This window comes from Schistosoma mansoni (assembly GCF_000237925.1).
Source record: "Schistosoma mansoni, WGS project CABG00000000 data, supercontig 0150, strain Puerto Rico, whole genome shotgun sequence".
In the NCBI taxonomy this organism is placed as follows: Eukaryota; Metazoa; Platyhelminthes; class Trematoda; order Strigeidida; family Schistosomatidae; genus Schistosoma; species Schistosoma mansoni.
In genome coordinates this window covers 269,588-281,542 of record NW_017386047.1, presented here as the reverse complement: position 1 = coordinate 281,542, position 11,955 = coordinate 269,588, and positions in this window count along the sequence as shown.

Sequence of the window (11,955 nt, the reverse complement as noted above, 5' to 3'; positions counted from 1 at the left end):
GTGAATCTATCAAGATTGGTGTAAAGTTTAGAGAATGTTACCAAGATAAGTCATTTATATCATTAATAGTTAAAGTCATTTCCAGATTATTGTGGAGGTACTTAAAAGTTTTACGAATGACAAGTTATTACTTTAATGTTTATGGTCAAATACACTCATTGAATGGTTGATAACAATTTAATGATCAAATTCATTTCTTAATGTTTACTTGTATCTTCATCTCGAAGACGCGGACACATCCGGCTGACGATCCTCTAAAAGGATGAAACATGGGTTGTGGATTATACTATCAGCCATCATCCATCTTGACTTATCGAGTGATAAGATAATCGTATGACGTTTTCATTTTGGCAATCTTATCTTCCTGAATAGTAATTCACGTCATTAACGTATATTCTTAAATAATCACAATATACAAACATACATAAACGAGACAGATAATTATAGATAAACAGACTGATATATAATTAGACAGACAGATAGGGAGACAGACAGTCGTATATAAACAGGCGTAAGATTATTTTATTGAACAATAGACTAGAGACTAGGTATATATAACTTGACTAAAAATTCCTGTGAAGGAGTCCTATTCACTGATCAATGTTATTCGAAACATTGTAAATAAGATCAAATAAACACTTCCTTTAACTCCTACCCCCCTTTTTTTCATCGTCTCCATTTACATCTATACAGATATACATAATTGTATACCCGTTGAGATCCTCTTTTAATAATCCGAAAAAAAAGTTTGTTTTTTTTGTTGAAGAGGACAGATATCTGATGGAAAGATAAATTTATGAAATGAGAAGGAACTGAATTATTTGGTTTATTTATTCTTGAATTCATCGATTAAGCATTGTTGCCAAGTATTTATGTTTCAAAAAATGATCAATATTGAGGTAGTGGAGATTGTTGTAGTATCATAGAGACCATCATCAATTGATAGATGTTGAACCACTATTGGGAACTTAAAGGGATTACTAGGTAGTTTCGTTCTAGTATGAGGCTTACTAGTAGTGGCATTCACTACCGCCTATGCATCATTCGAATCCAGGACCTTCGATCTTGAACTCTGAGAATTTCTACGACTAGAAGCTAGTCATTCGTGAGAACATGGTCAGTATAAGCATTAGATTATGAAAAATGTTGAGTTTTTTTTATGAACATCATAAATCGATGAATGTTAGACCACCATTGAGAACCTGGAAGTACCAGACGATCAGGACTTTTATTATGAGACTCCTCCATAGTCAACGTTCATCAAGGTGGTCATGATGAACAGATTTTTATAAGATGGGGGTTGTAGGTGGTCAACAGGAAACCTTTGGACCCCGGTTTCGTGCAACTTGGCACTCATCAGCAAGGTGTACCTGTAATCGTGAGAGAACTGGTGCTCCCTGATGTATTCGATCCTATGTCTCAGTGGAAACTTCTCTGACTGTGAAACTGAGTGACACGGGATCGAATCCGTCAGGGAGCACCAGTTCCATCAAGATTACAGGTACACCTCGCTAACGAGTGACAAGCAGCAGGAAACCCGAGTTCAGGGTTTCTTGTTGACCACCTCCAACCACCATCATATCTCAACATAGTGCACGCAGTGTTGAGCCACCCAGACTAGTGGCTGCATTGCAACCTGATCGATAGCATCCGATCAGCACTAAGAAGGACTTAACACGCATGACATTGATCATCACCTAGTGGTCAATCAATTTCGACAGATTTTTATATTAACCTTCTATTCAGGACTTATAGACACTGTGGCTAATTCCACTAAGTTGCAATCCTATAATTTTGTAGCCATAAACATCAGTTTTGATCAGTGGTGAAGATGATAAATTTTACAAAAGCATATTTAGTCAAACTGTTCCGTGGTTTAGATAGTTCATGTGACAGTTATTTGTAGTTCTTGATAATTCTTTAACGTATTATTATTAACCGTATAATTGAGAAAGATTATCGGCTAGACGAATTATAAGACATAGAAATCATTGATACTGATTGTCGCTTTGCATTACAAATTGACTACAGTTGTGATAAGCAGGATATGTAAAGAGATTTTGATGTGTGTTCCCACGTGAGAAATTGTAAACGAGACAAGGTATGGATGAATGTCGACTGGGTACCGACTCAAGTCCAGAGATTTCCTGTTATATCTTGTCACTATTTATTCTACTCCTCTGACGAATATTTCGTCTGTTCACAATCTTTCTAGTTTTTTTACCTAAGTTAAGTTGGTTTCAACAGTATGCACTTGCCAATCCCACTCTCAACCCTCGCTCTGTATTCGGGATTAGGATTGGAAGTAACGATGAGAAGCTCCAGGTGGAGTTAGGAAATTTCATATTTTATGGGATTAGAAATCTCTTCACTCCATTTATTTGATACACAAATATGATATCAACAAACATATTTTAAAACCTACAAAAAGACAATTCTCATAGTTGAAAGCGTGAGTCAATTGAAGCAAGAACATCATGGAAAACCTGCAACCACTGGACGGCCGTTTCGTCCTATTATGGGACTCTTCAGAAGTGCTCATCCACGATCCCGCAATCGCAAGATTCGAAACAACGACCTACCACACTCACATCAGAGCACTTGCCTGATAGACCACTGAGCCGGCATCCCACGGTGTTAATGTCTAACTTCAACTGATCCATGAAGTTGAGCAACTGTTCACCGTTGCGCACTGCTGAGGAGTCCCATAATAGGACGAAACGGTCGTCCAGTGCTTCCAGGTTTTCCATGGTTGTCTAGCTTCAATTGACTCACGCTTTCAATTATTAAATTACTTAATCTTCACAAAACCCCTTCTGATAATAAAAAAGACAATTAAGGATTATCAACTGGTATGAAGCATAACTACTTGTAAACTGTCTTTAATTAGTCTAGAGTATTTTATGAGGTCTTCCGGTTATCGGTTTAATTTGGATGTACTTTTCGTTTTCTCAGTTGGATGGTTTGGTCGTAAAGCTTTCATTATTACTATGAACGACATGATCAGTACAAACTTCTACCTGAAAGCTCCACGACCAAACCATCCAGCTCAGTGAACAAAACTCTATCAAAATCATCTACCTAAGCCCTACAATGGATTTTTATAAAGCGTGTGACTTGAGACAATATCAAAGCAACCTATACAAGACACACATAGGCCAATAAAAGACTGAGCAATTACAGTCGTAAACAATACAAAAATGATTGTGAACATCACTTCATTGCACAAGCAAATAGCTATCAGAATCTAGTAGCTAAGTGGGTAACTTGATGGGGATTGAAGCGAATGGCACTGATTTCGAGTCTTGAAGTGATCACTGACTGTGAGATGCAGATTGATCCAGCTGACGATTAGAAAGTAACGCGCTTCTTCGTTTCTACGGCTAGACACCATACATCATTCGTTAATCCGTTTTGACCAATTAAATTTAAATAAAATCATTTTCTGTTTTATTAAATTCTGGTTGGCTAGTTTTGCTCATTCAGTTTCTACCATTCTACTCTCAGTCGAGATCGAAAAATATATTTCAGTCAAGCTCGTGTTCAATTATCATGACAACAATATTCAGTCTTTATAGTGATCATCATATATTGCGTTAAAGCATTTGAATGAACATAACTGTGTATTACTCCATTGAGACTATACATAGCAAATAACCATCTATCTTTACATGTCATAGAGAGTGAACCTAATCTAAGGATAACTAATCATTAAACAATACAGTATACACATTCTTGAAACAAGGTTTACTTGTTTATATTTGCCGGTTATTATTATTATCATCATTATTCATCTTAATCATAAGTGGATACATTCTGGTGCTATAGCAACTAATTCAAGGTAAGTACAAAAATAATCATTTTAAAAAGAAATATCGGTAAAATAACATTTCATTTGTTGTTAGGGGGGAAAATTTCCCATTATGTTCAATTAGTATTGTGAATTTCTACTTCACCCTATTGCACAAGCAAGTGGCTATCAGGTCTTAGTAGCTGAGTGAATAACGCGATGACGTTTGAAGGGAAAGGTAATGGGTTCGAGTCCCAGAGTGAACATCAACTCTGAGGTGCAGGTACATACAGCTGACGAGCCCCGAATGGGACGAAACGCATGTCGTGGATTCCACTGCTAGCCACTATCCGTTTTTGCTTATCCCATTATGGTTTGTCATTTTAAGACTTTTTGAGCGACTTTGAATCTAACCATGAGAATATCCACCATCTTAGTAGGGCTGAATGAGAATTATAAATGTGTTTGAACAGTAATGGTTATGATTAACAATTCATGGATAGTGTTACGAATTACATTAAGAGGTTTTCATCACGAATTGACATAATTTAAAATGCCAAAACATTATTTAGTTAAATGGATGAATAATATTGGCGCCATATTTCAAGACTTTCTTTTCTTAAATCTGATTGGTTCGTTCATCAATTCTAGTCCCACCGACGAAACCATTTTTGAATGTTGGTGTGGAATTCGTACATCGTTGTATTGGAAGTTTAACAGAGAAACACTTCTTTTTGTGATTATGGAATAGAAATAATAACGTTTAACATATAAGGCAGTGAATTCCTCGTCGACGTCTTTACTTAGGATGATCTTATAGAAACCATTTTATCAGTGATTCACTGTATAATAGAAGGGAGATAGTAATGCAAGAATGGATTATGATAATCTGCATGACTTATTCATATTGTTGTGGAGGAAACGATTCATCGTCAACCATTTTATCTTCATTATTCCTAATAACGTTTATTCATGAAGATTTTGATAGGTGATAATGGAGTTGTCATTTAACCACTTGAAGCTAGAATAAAGATTCGAAAAGAATAAATCAACTTGAATGAATCCTCATGAGGTTTAATGAGTTTCTGGAGTAATTGCTATGAACTTCAAGTCTCAACATTGATATTCAGCCTCAGAACTTCTCATACCACTAAAGTTTAACAATTTCTGTTTCTTTTGTTTGTGAAATGTTTCTGATTTATGCGATCTCCTTGATCATTTCCGAAAAGTACTTTCATTGTTGCTACAGTACCATAGTGTTACAAGAGTTACGGTGTCACTCAATTTCAAAGTCCATGAAAGATGGAAATCCTTGGATAAATATTTTACTTTATGGAAATCTATCACCCTCTTCTTCTCCGTCATGGATACCTAATTGTCTCTGTATTATGGTAAAAATTTGAATTTCACAGTTAAGTACACGACAGGTTAACATCCATTGATGAATCACTGTGAATCAATGATCATTGGCGATGTGTTTTATCATAGTTGGCTATCGTTCAAAAGCAAGTGCTCCCAACTTCGAAAATAAAACTGATCTCATGGTTAGCGTTTTGATTTCAGATGACTAAGTTGAAAGTCCAATGGATAAAGGAAATATTTTCAACTCCAGGCACTTTGATGATACATATATTACACTATAACTTATAGAATGTTCGATTTTGACGGAGAAATCTACTGATAATGAGTCTCAGAGTGAACATTAACAAGTCTGAGATGCAGGTACATCCAGCTGACGAGTCCCAAATAGGATGAAACGCGCGTCAAACTGGATTCCATTACTAGCCACTATTCATCTTTACTTACTGATAATTCTGTTTTGAGTGACATCAGATTATCGAAAACTGACTAATATTATGATTTCCAATAATAATAATAATGTTAATCTATGTCTGAGATGAATGTTTATCCTTCCTCTCTCGTTACATATTAGGCTATTTGTTTACTTACTTTTTTTCACATCGACAACTAACATAGACAATGTAGTCTTACCTCTTTTCACCTATATTTGTTTAGAAAAGTATACTGTAAGCGACAATTAGAATGCTAGGGGTAGAGATATGTTTTTTTCTGGTTAGGGGTTTTTTAGCGAGTTGGTTTTCTACGGGATGGGGTTGCTAACTCCATGCCCAACCCTCCCACTTGGGACGAGTAGTAGCCCCCGGGGGAGCTACAGACGGATATGTATATAGTTGTAATTAGTATGTGTGTTTGTATGAAATGAGATACAAACATACTCCATTTAATGAAATGAGAATGCAACATTTCTCATTATGATAATACTCAACTTACTTAATTACTGGCAATTAACAGAACTTGAATCCAAATGGCTGCTTCGATTGCAGATTAGTGAAGAGTTAGTTATTTAGACGAAACATCTATTCAGTGCTTCTATGTATTCAGCGACAATCCAACTCATATCCATCTTCCACAAACTGAATTGTTCGTCAAAATCTGTCGATCATCTCAAGTCGATCAATAATATAAACTGTAGTCGACAGCTGAATTCAATTGTTCCGTCACATTCATAATTTTAATTTGATCGCTTTGAAGAAAGAGACAAAGAGTAAAAACAGGATAACATAACAACTATATAAATGAAGTTAAGAGACCTAACGTCATATGTAAAAGAACATTCCAGAACATTGATAGTGACAAAATAGTAGAAATAAGTGATCTGCAATGAACAGAAGGGGTTTTGTGGAGATTTTAGTAATTTTTTGTAGTTGGAATCATGAGTCAATTGAAGCTAGACCACCATGGAAAACCTGGAGGCACTAGACGACCATATCGTCCTAGTATGGGACTCCTCAGCAGTGCACATCTACATATTCTGGGTTCGGATCTTGCGAGTGAGGGATCGTGGATGCACACTGCTGAAGAGTCCCATAATAGGGGGAAACGGCTGTCCAGTGCTTCAAGGTTTTCCATAGTGGTCTAGCTTCAGTTGACTCCTAAATTAGTTTCCACATATTTCAGTATTCGGCTTATTCTTGTCCAATTTCACTTGATGTATCAACGAATAGACAGATATATGTAACAGCTCAATTCAAGAAATATTGACATCCAACCATATTTTAAATAAACTATAGTATCCTTGTTACCTCAGGTTATCCAGTGTTTTCAGTGTTATATAATAATGTTGCATCGAAAACTTTTAGTCATTTTTATCCTTCTACTAGTGTCTTAGTTATGGCTGATCAATCTCTGTGTTCAACCAAGATGTTTACCTATTACCTGTTAATAGTTACTGTGACATTTAGAACTAATAGCATTGATAGAATACAGTTAGTTAACTAGTTTAACACGTATTCAAGTGTCGATTCCACAATGATAACTGAATGTCCATAGTATGAAGAATTGGTCAAGATTATTGAGTGTTGTCGTTTACCTCTTGAAATGATCATACTTATAAAACCAGTGGCCTTAAACTAACGTTTCTTTAAGAACTCATCAGCATTGAACAATCGCTACCTCATCAAGGATATAAACCTAGGAGACTTGAGTTCATATAGTTAGTCCTTTAGCTTCATATTACTAAGTCTGCTTCAAATGCCTGAAATTTCTACTCCAATCAACTCGTAATATTGACAATCTGCCTTCTAATGAATAACTGCCTCACAATCGATAAATTCTGCTTGTTAGTCAGTATCAAACAAGTTTCCATTGAAGCTTAATAACTTTCATCAGTATTATATTCAGAAAGGGTTTTCTGGAGATTTCAGTATTTTGATAGTTGAAATCATGAGTTAATTGAAGCTAGATCACCATGGAAAACCTGTAAGCACTGGCTGGCAGTTTCGTCCTATTATTGGACTCTTCAGCAGTGAGCATTCAAGATTGCACCTCCCGAGATTCGAACCCAGAACCTACCAGTATTATATTCTTTTGAACTGGATGATTTAGTCGAAAGATCTTCATCATCATGGACTGGATCGTTTTTCACATCATTTTGTAAAATATGAATCTCTCAAATAACAGCTTCCAAGTGTTCATCATCACATCTAATATACAATCACAAATGAGAACATATTCAATAATAATCTATGAAGTTCTAACAACTTGTTCAATCTGTTCAATGTAACGTTTCTCAATTATTAATGACAATGCCTTATTGATCTTATCACACTCCTTATCATTTCAGCTAGATATTCAACATTCTCATACTTTCTGCAATATGAGTATCCATTAGGTGTTTAATTGCTAATGTAAGGCGAGTTATTATCTTTATGTACCCTATGCTTGTTTGTATTTGTATGTATTCGCTTATGTTTGTATGTATGTATGTGTGTATATGTACATATGCATGTAGATGGTGTATAATATAAATACCATGACATACAGCGTACCATTTACTATAAACATGTAGTTAATAGGGAAAAATCGATGAAACGAGAATATTACAAATATTTTTCTGTATTAAAGAACTCAATAATGGTTTATTAGTTCAATTCATGAGTCGGTCTAAGCTAGACCACCACTGAAAACCTGAAAGTACTAAATGACTTATCCGAACTAGTGTGTGACTTCTTAGTTGTGTTCATACACGACCACGCACATGAGATCATAGTCCAGGACCTTTGGCCTTGCTCTCGTACGCTTAATCCCTAGACAACTAAGCCAACATCCTAAAGTGTTATTGTCTAGCTTCCACCAATCTCTGACATTGTTTCACCGTCCACCATTGTCTTCTATGAGTCACCGCCTCAAAACAGACATGGTTGAGTTGTATCGATCACTGCCTTTCACTCAGTAATAGTAGTAGTAGTAATAATAATAGTAATGTGAGTAGTAGTAGCAATGGTGTGAGAGTAATTAGTAGCAGAAGTAATGTGAGTAATATTAGAAGTCTGAAAGCCATCAAGTATTTCTTTACTTACTGATGAATCTATTTAAACAATTGGTCATATATTCATACTTTACTTAGACAATTTAATCAACACACCTCTATTTATTTTGTCACTGTAACTAAGGTTACATATAAATTATTAAAAACAAAGTGAAGATAACAATAAAAGAGGCGATAGAAAATTAAAAGTTGTCTATCGTCTTACCCTCTCTTTGTGTGTGTGTGTGTGTTTTACTCGCCATGGCTTAATAATGTTATTCGGACAAACATAAAGTATTAACCTGATATTGATTATATTCAGTTTGTAAAAGGATAGAATTTTTGCTTGAATGATTGAATACAAAGGTCTTAGTCTTTATGAATCTTCTATATTCTGAAATACTCAACGAAAGATAGAAGATCTGAAACGATGAGAAAACGTTTATTTCAAATGTTAGTTTATGTAGTATCAATAGGTCTCAACATACACATAGGAAAAATCAAGATTTTCAAATAAAACACGAAGAACACCAATCCAATAACACTTGATGAAGAAACACTGGAAGAGGTGGAAACATTCAAGTATCTGGGAATCATCGTTGATAAACAAGGAGAATCGGATGTGGATGTAAAGGCGAGGATTGGCAAAGCAAGGGAAGCATTTCTACAATGGAAGAACATATGGAACTCAAAACAACTGTCGACTGAATTCAAAGTGAGAATGTTTAATACGAACGTCAAGATCGTCCTATTGTACAGAGCTGAAACGTGGAGAACTACTACATCCATCGTCAAGAAGGTACAAGTATTTATGAACAGCCGTGTACGCAAAGTACTCAACATCCATTGGCCGGATACTATGAGCAACAGCCTTCTGTGGGAGAGGACAAACCAGCTTCCAACTGAGGAGGAAATTAGGAAAAGACGTTGTAAGTGGATAGGACATACATTAAGGAAATCACCAATGTGCATCAGGAGTCAATCCCTAACTTGTAATCCGAAAGGAAAGCGGAAAAGAGGAAGGCCAATGAACACATTATGCCGAGAAATAGAAGCAGGTATAAAAAGGATGAATAACAGCTGGAAAGAACTGTAAAGGAAGGCCCAGGACAAAGTTGCATGGAGGATGCTGGTTAGCAGCCTATGCTCCTCGACTAGGGGTAACAGGAGTAAGTAAGTAGCTTATGTATCATTATGTGTCACCTCGAGGTTCTAAGGTTAGTGGATAATATGCTCAAGTTGTTACGCAAAGTCAGTCACTAGTCTACATCACTTGACATCATGTCCATTAGCCTTGAATTTTTACTTGTTAAAATGTATGAATATTATCAGTATAGGGTTGAAGCAAATGTTGCATTTCAAATGAGATCATGAATCGATAAATGCTAAACCATCATTGAAAACCTGGATTCACTGGCTGACCGATTCGTCTTAGCGTGGGTCTCCTCACGGTGTACATTCACGGTTTTTACATGCGAAATTTGAACCCATAACCTTCGGTTTCACGTTTAAACGCTAACCTCTGAACCATTGAGCTAGCATCCAACGGTATTACTATCTAACTTCAAACAATACATAAAATTGTAAGAACATCCTCCATTGTCCAGTGTACATACCTGCCTCTACCTGACTCAGATTAGCTCCACTGATCTATTTTGTACTTAATTTTCACACTGACATATAACAATGTGATCAATCTTCAATATGTCAAACAAAATCAACCTTCACACTGAATTGAACACAGTAGGACTTGCCTGAATCACAGTTGTACGCTGGTATAATCTCCGTTTTAGTATTGAATTCTTTGGTTAACTCAACACAAGGTAGAGTTTTTCATTTGAAATTTTAGGAAATCCATCATAAAATCAGGTAACTAATGGGCACATGATTCTTGTGTAGCGTAATACACTAATAGACGTGATTTATTATCTTAGTACTACATATACTACTACTTATACTACTAATACTACTACTACTATATAGATATGTATATATGTCCAGTAATTAGAGTGGAAGAGATTAATTCTTATTTTGTCAACATATCCCCCTTTTTATTCGAATAAGCCCACATAAACGTACACATACACATACACACACACACATCTTGATACGAATCTATTCAGATTTGCAAGGATTGCAATGTCCCAAAAGAAAGAAAATTACATAACCAAGCAATAAAGGAGAAAAGAACCCAAGTTGACTGAGTTTGACAAAAGTTGTGTTGTTCATTGTCTACATAGAACTCTGCATATCCATTTTATAGTTGACAATATCTTTATAGGTTCATTTATGTCTGCATGAGCATTTGTTTATGTGTGTTTGTGTGTGATACCCGGATTATACTGGATTATAGATTATAATATTGATAACTCAGTGTTTAGAGGGGGGGGGAGGGAAATGATTTATTTCACTTGGTATTACTTTACTTGGATCTTTCTATTGGTGTTATGAACTGTCATTTGATCAGTATCTTATTGACTTATGTGTATACAGTATGTATTAACTTGAAATTATCTTAATTCACAAGCACTAGAAATTGAACGTAACGCACATGTTGGATTCTGCTGTTAGCCACTATACATCTTTGCTTAGAATGTTTATGATTTGAGGTAATATCGAAGAAATTCGCATAGAATGCAGATATGCCAACAAGAGACTGATCATTGGCAGTCCTTAACAACAATAAGATACAAACAAATAACGTCAAGTGAATTTAAACTACATCCCAATGCACAAGCTAATGACTTTTAAGGTAACGTGATGGTGTTTGAAGTGAACAGTACTGAGTTTGAGTCTTGGAATGAACATCAACTATGAGATGCAAGTACAACTAGCTTACGCGTCCTTAATAGGGGGATCTTGTAATGAATACCTTATCTTTAAATCACTGAATAAGAGTGTCTATTCTGAGCTGTAGAAGTTTACGATCAAACTATCCAGCTCAAAGAACAAATCTTCATTATAAGCATTTTAAACTCAAATCAATTTTAACAGATGAACACTGATATCTTATTATCACTGATGCTTTTTATATTGATTTACATTAATTACTAATCCATACTACTTATTAAGCAAAGATGGATAGTGGCTAACAGTGGAATCCAGTTTGACGAGCGTTTCGTCCCATTTGGGGCTCGTCAGCTGTATGTACCTGCATCTCAGACTTGTTGATGTTCATTCTGGGACTCGAATCCAGTACCTTTCACTTCAATCGCCATCGTGTTATCCACTCGGCCACTGAGTCCTGATAGCCATTTGATTGTGCGATGGGGTGAAGTTTATACTCATTTAGTATTGTTTGTTTGAATCTTCCCATCGATGTTTTAGGACTGCAACT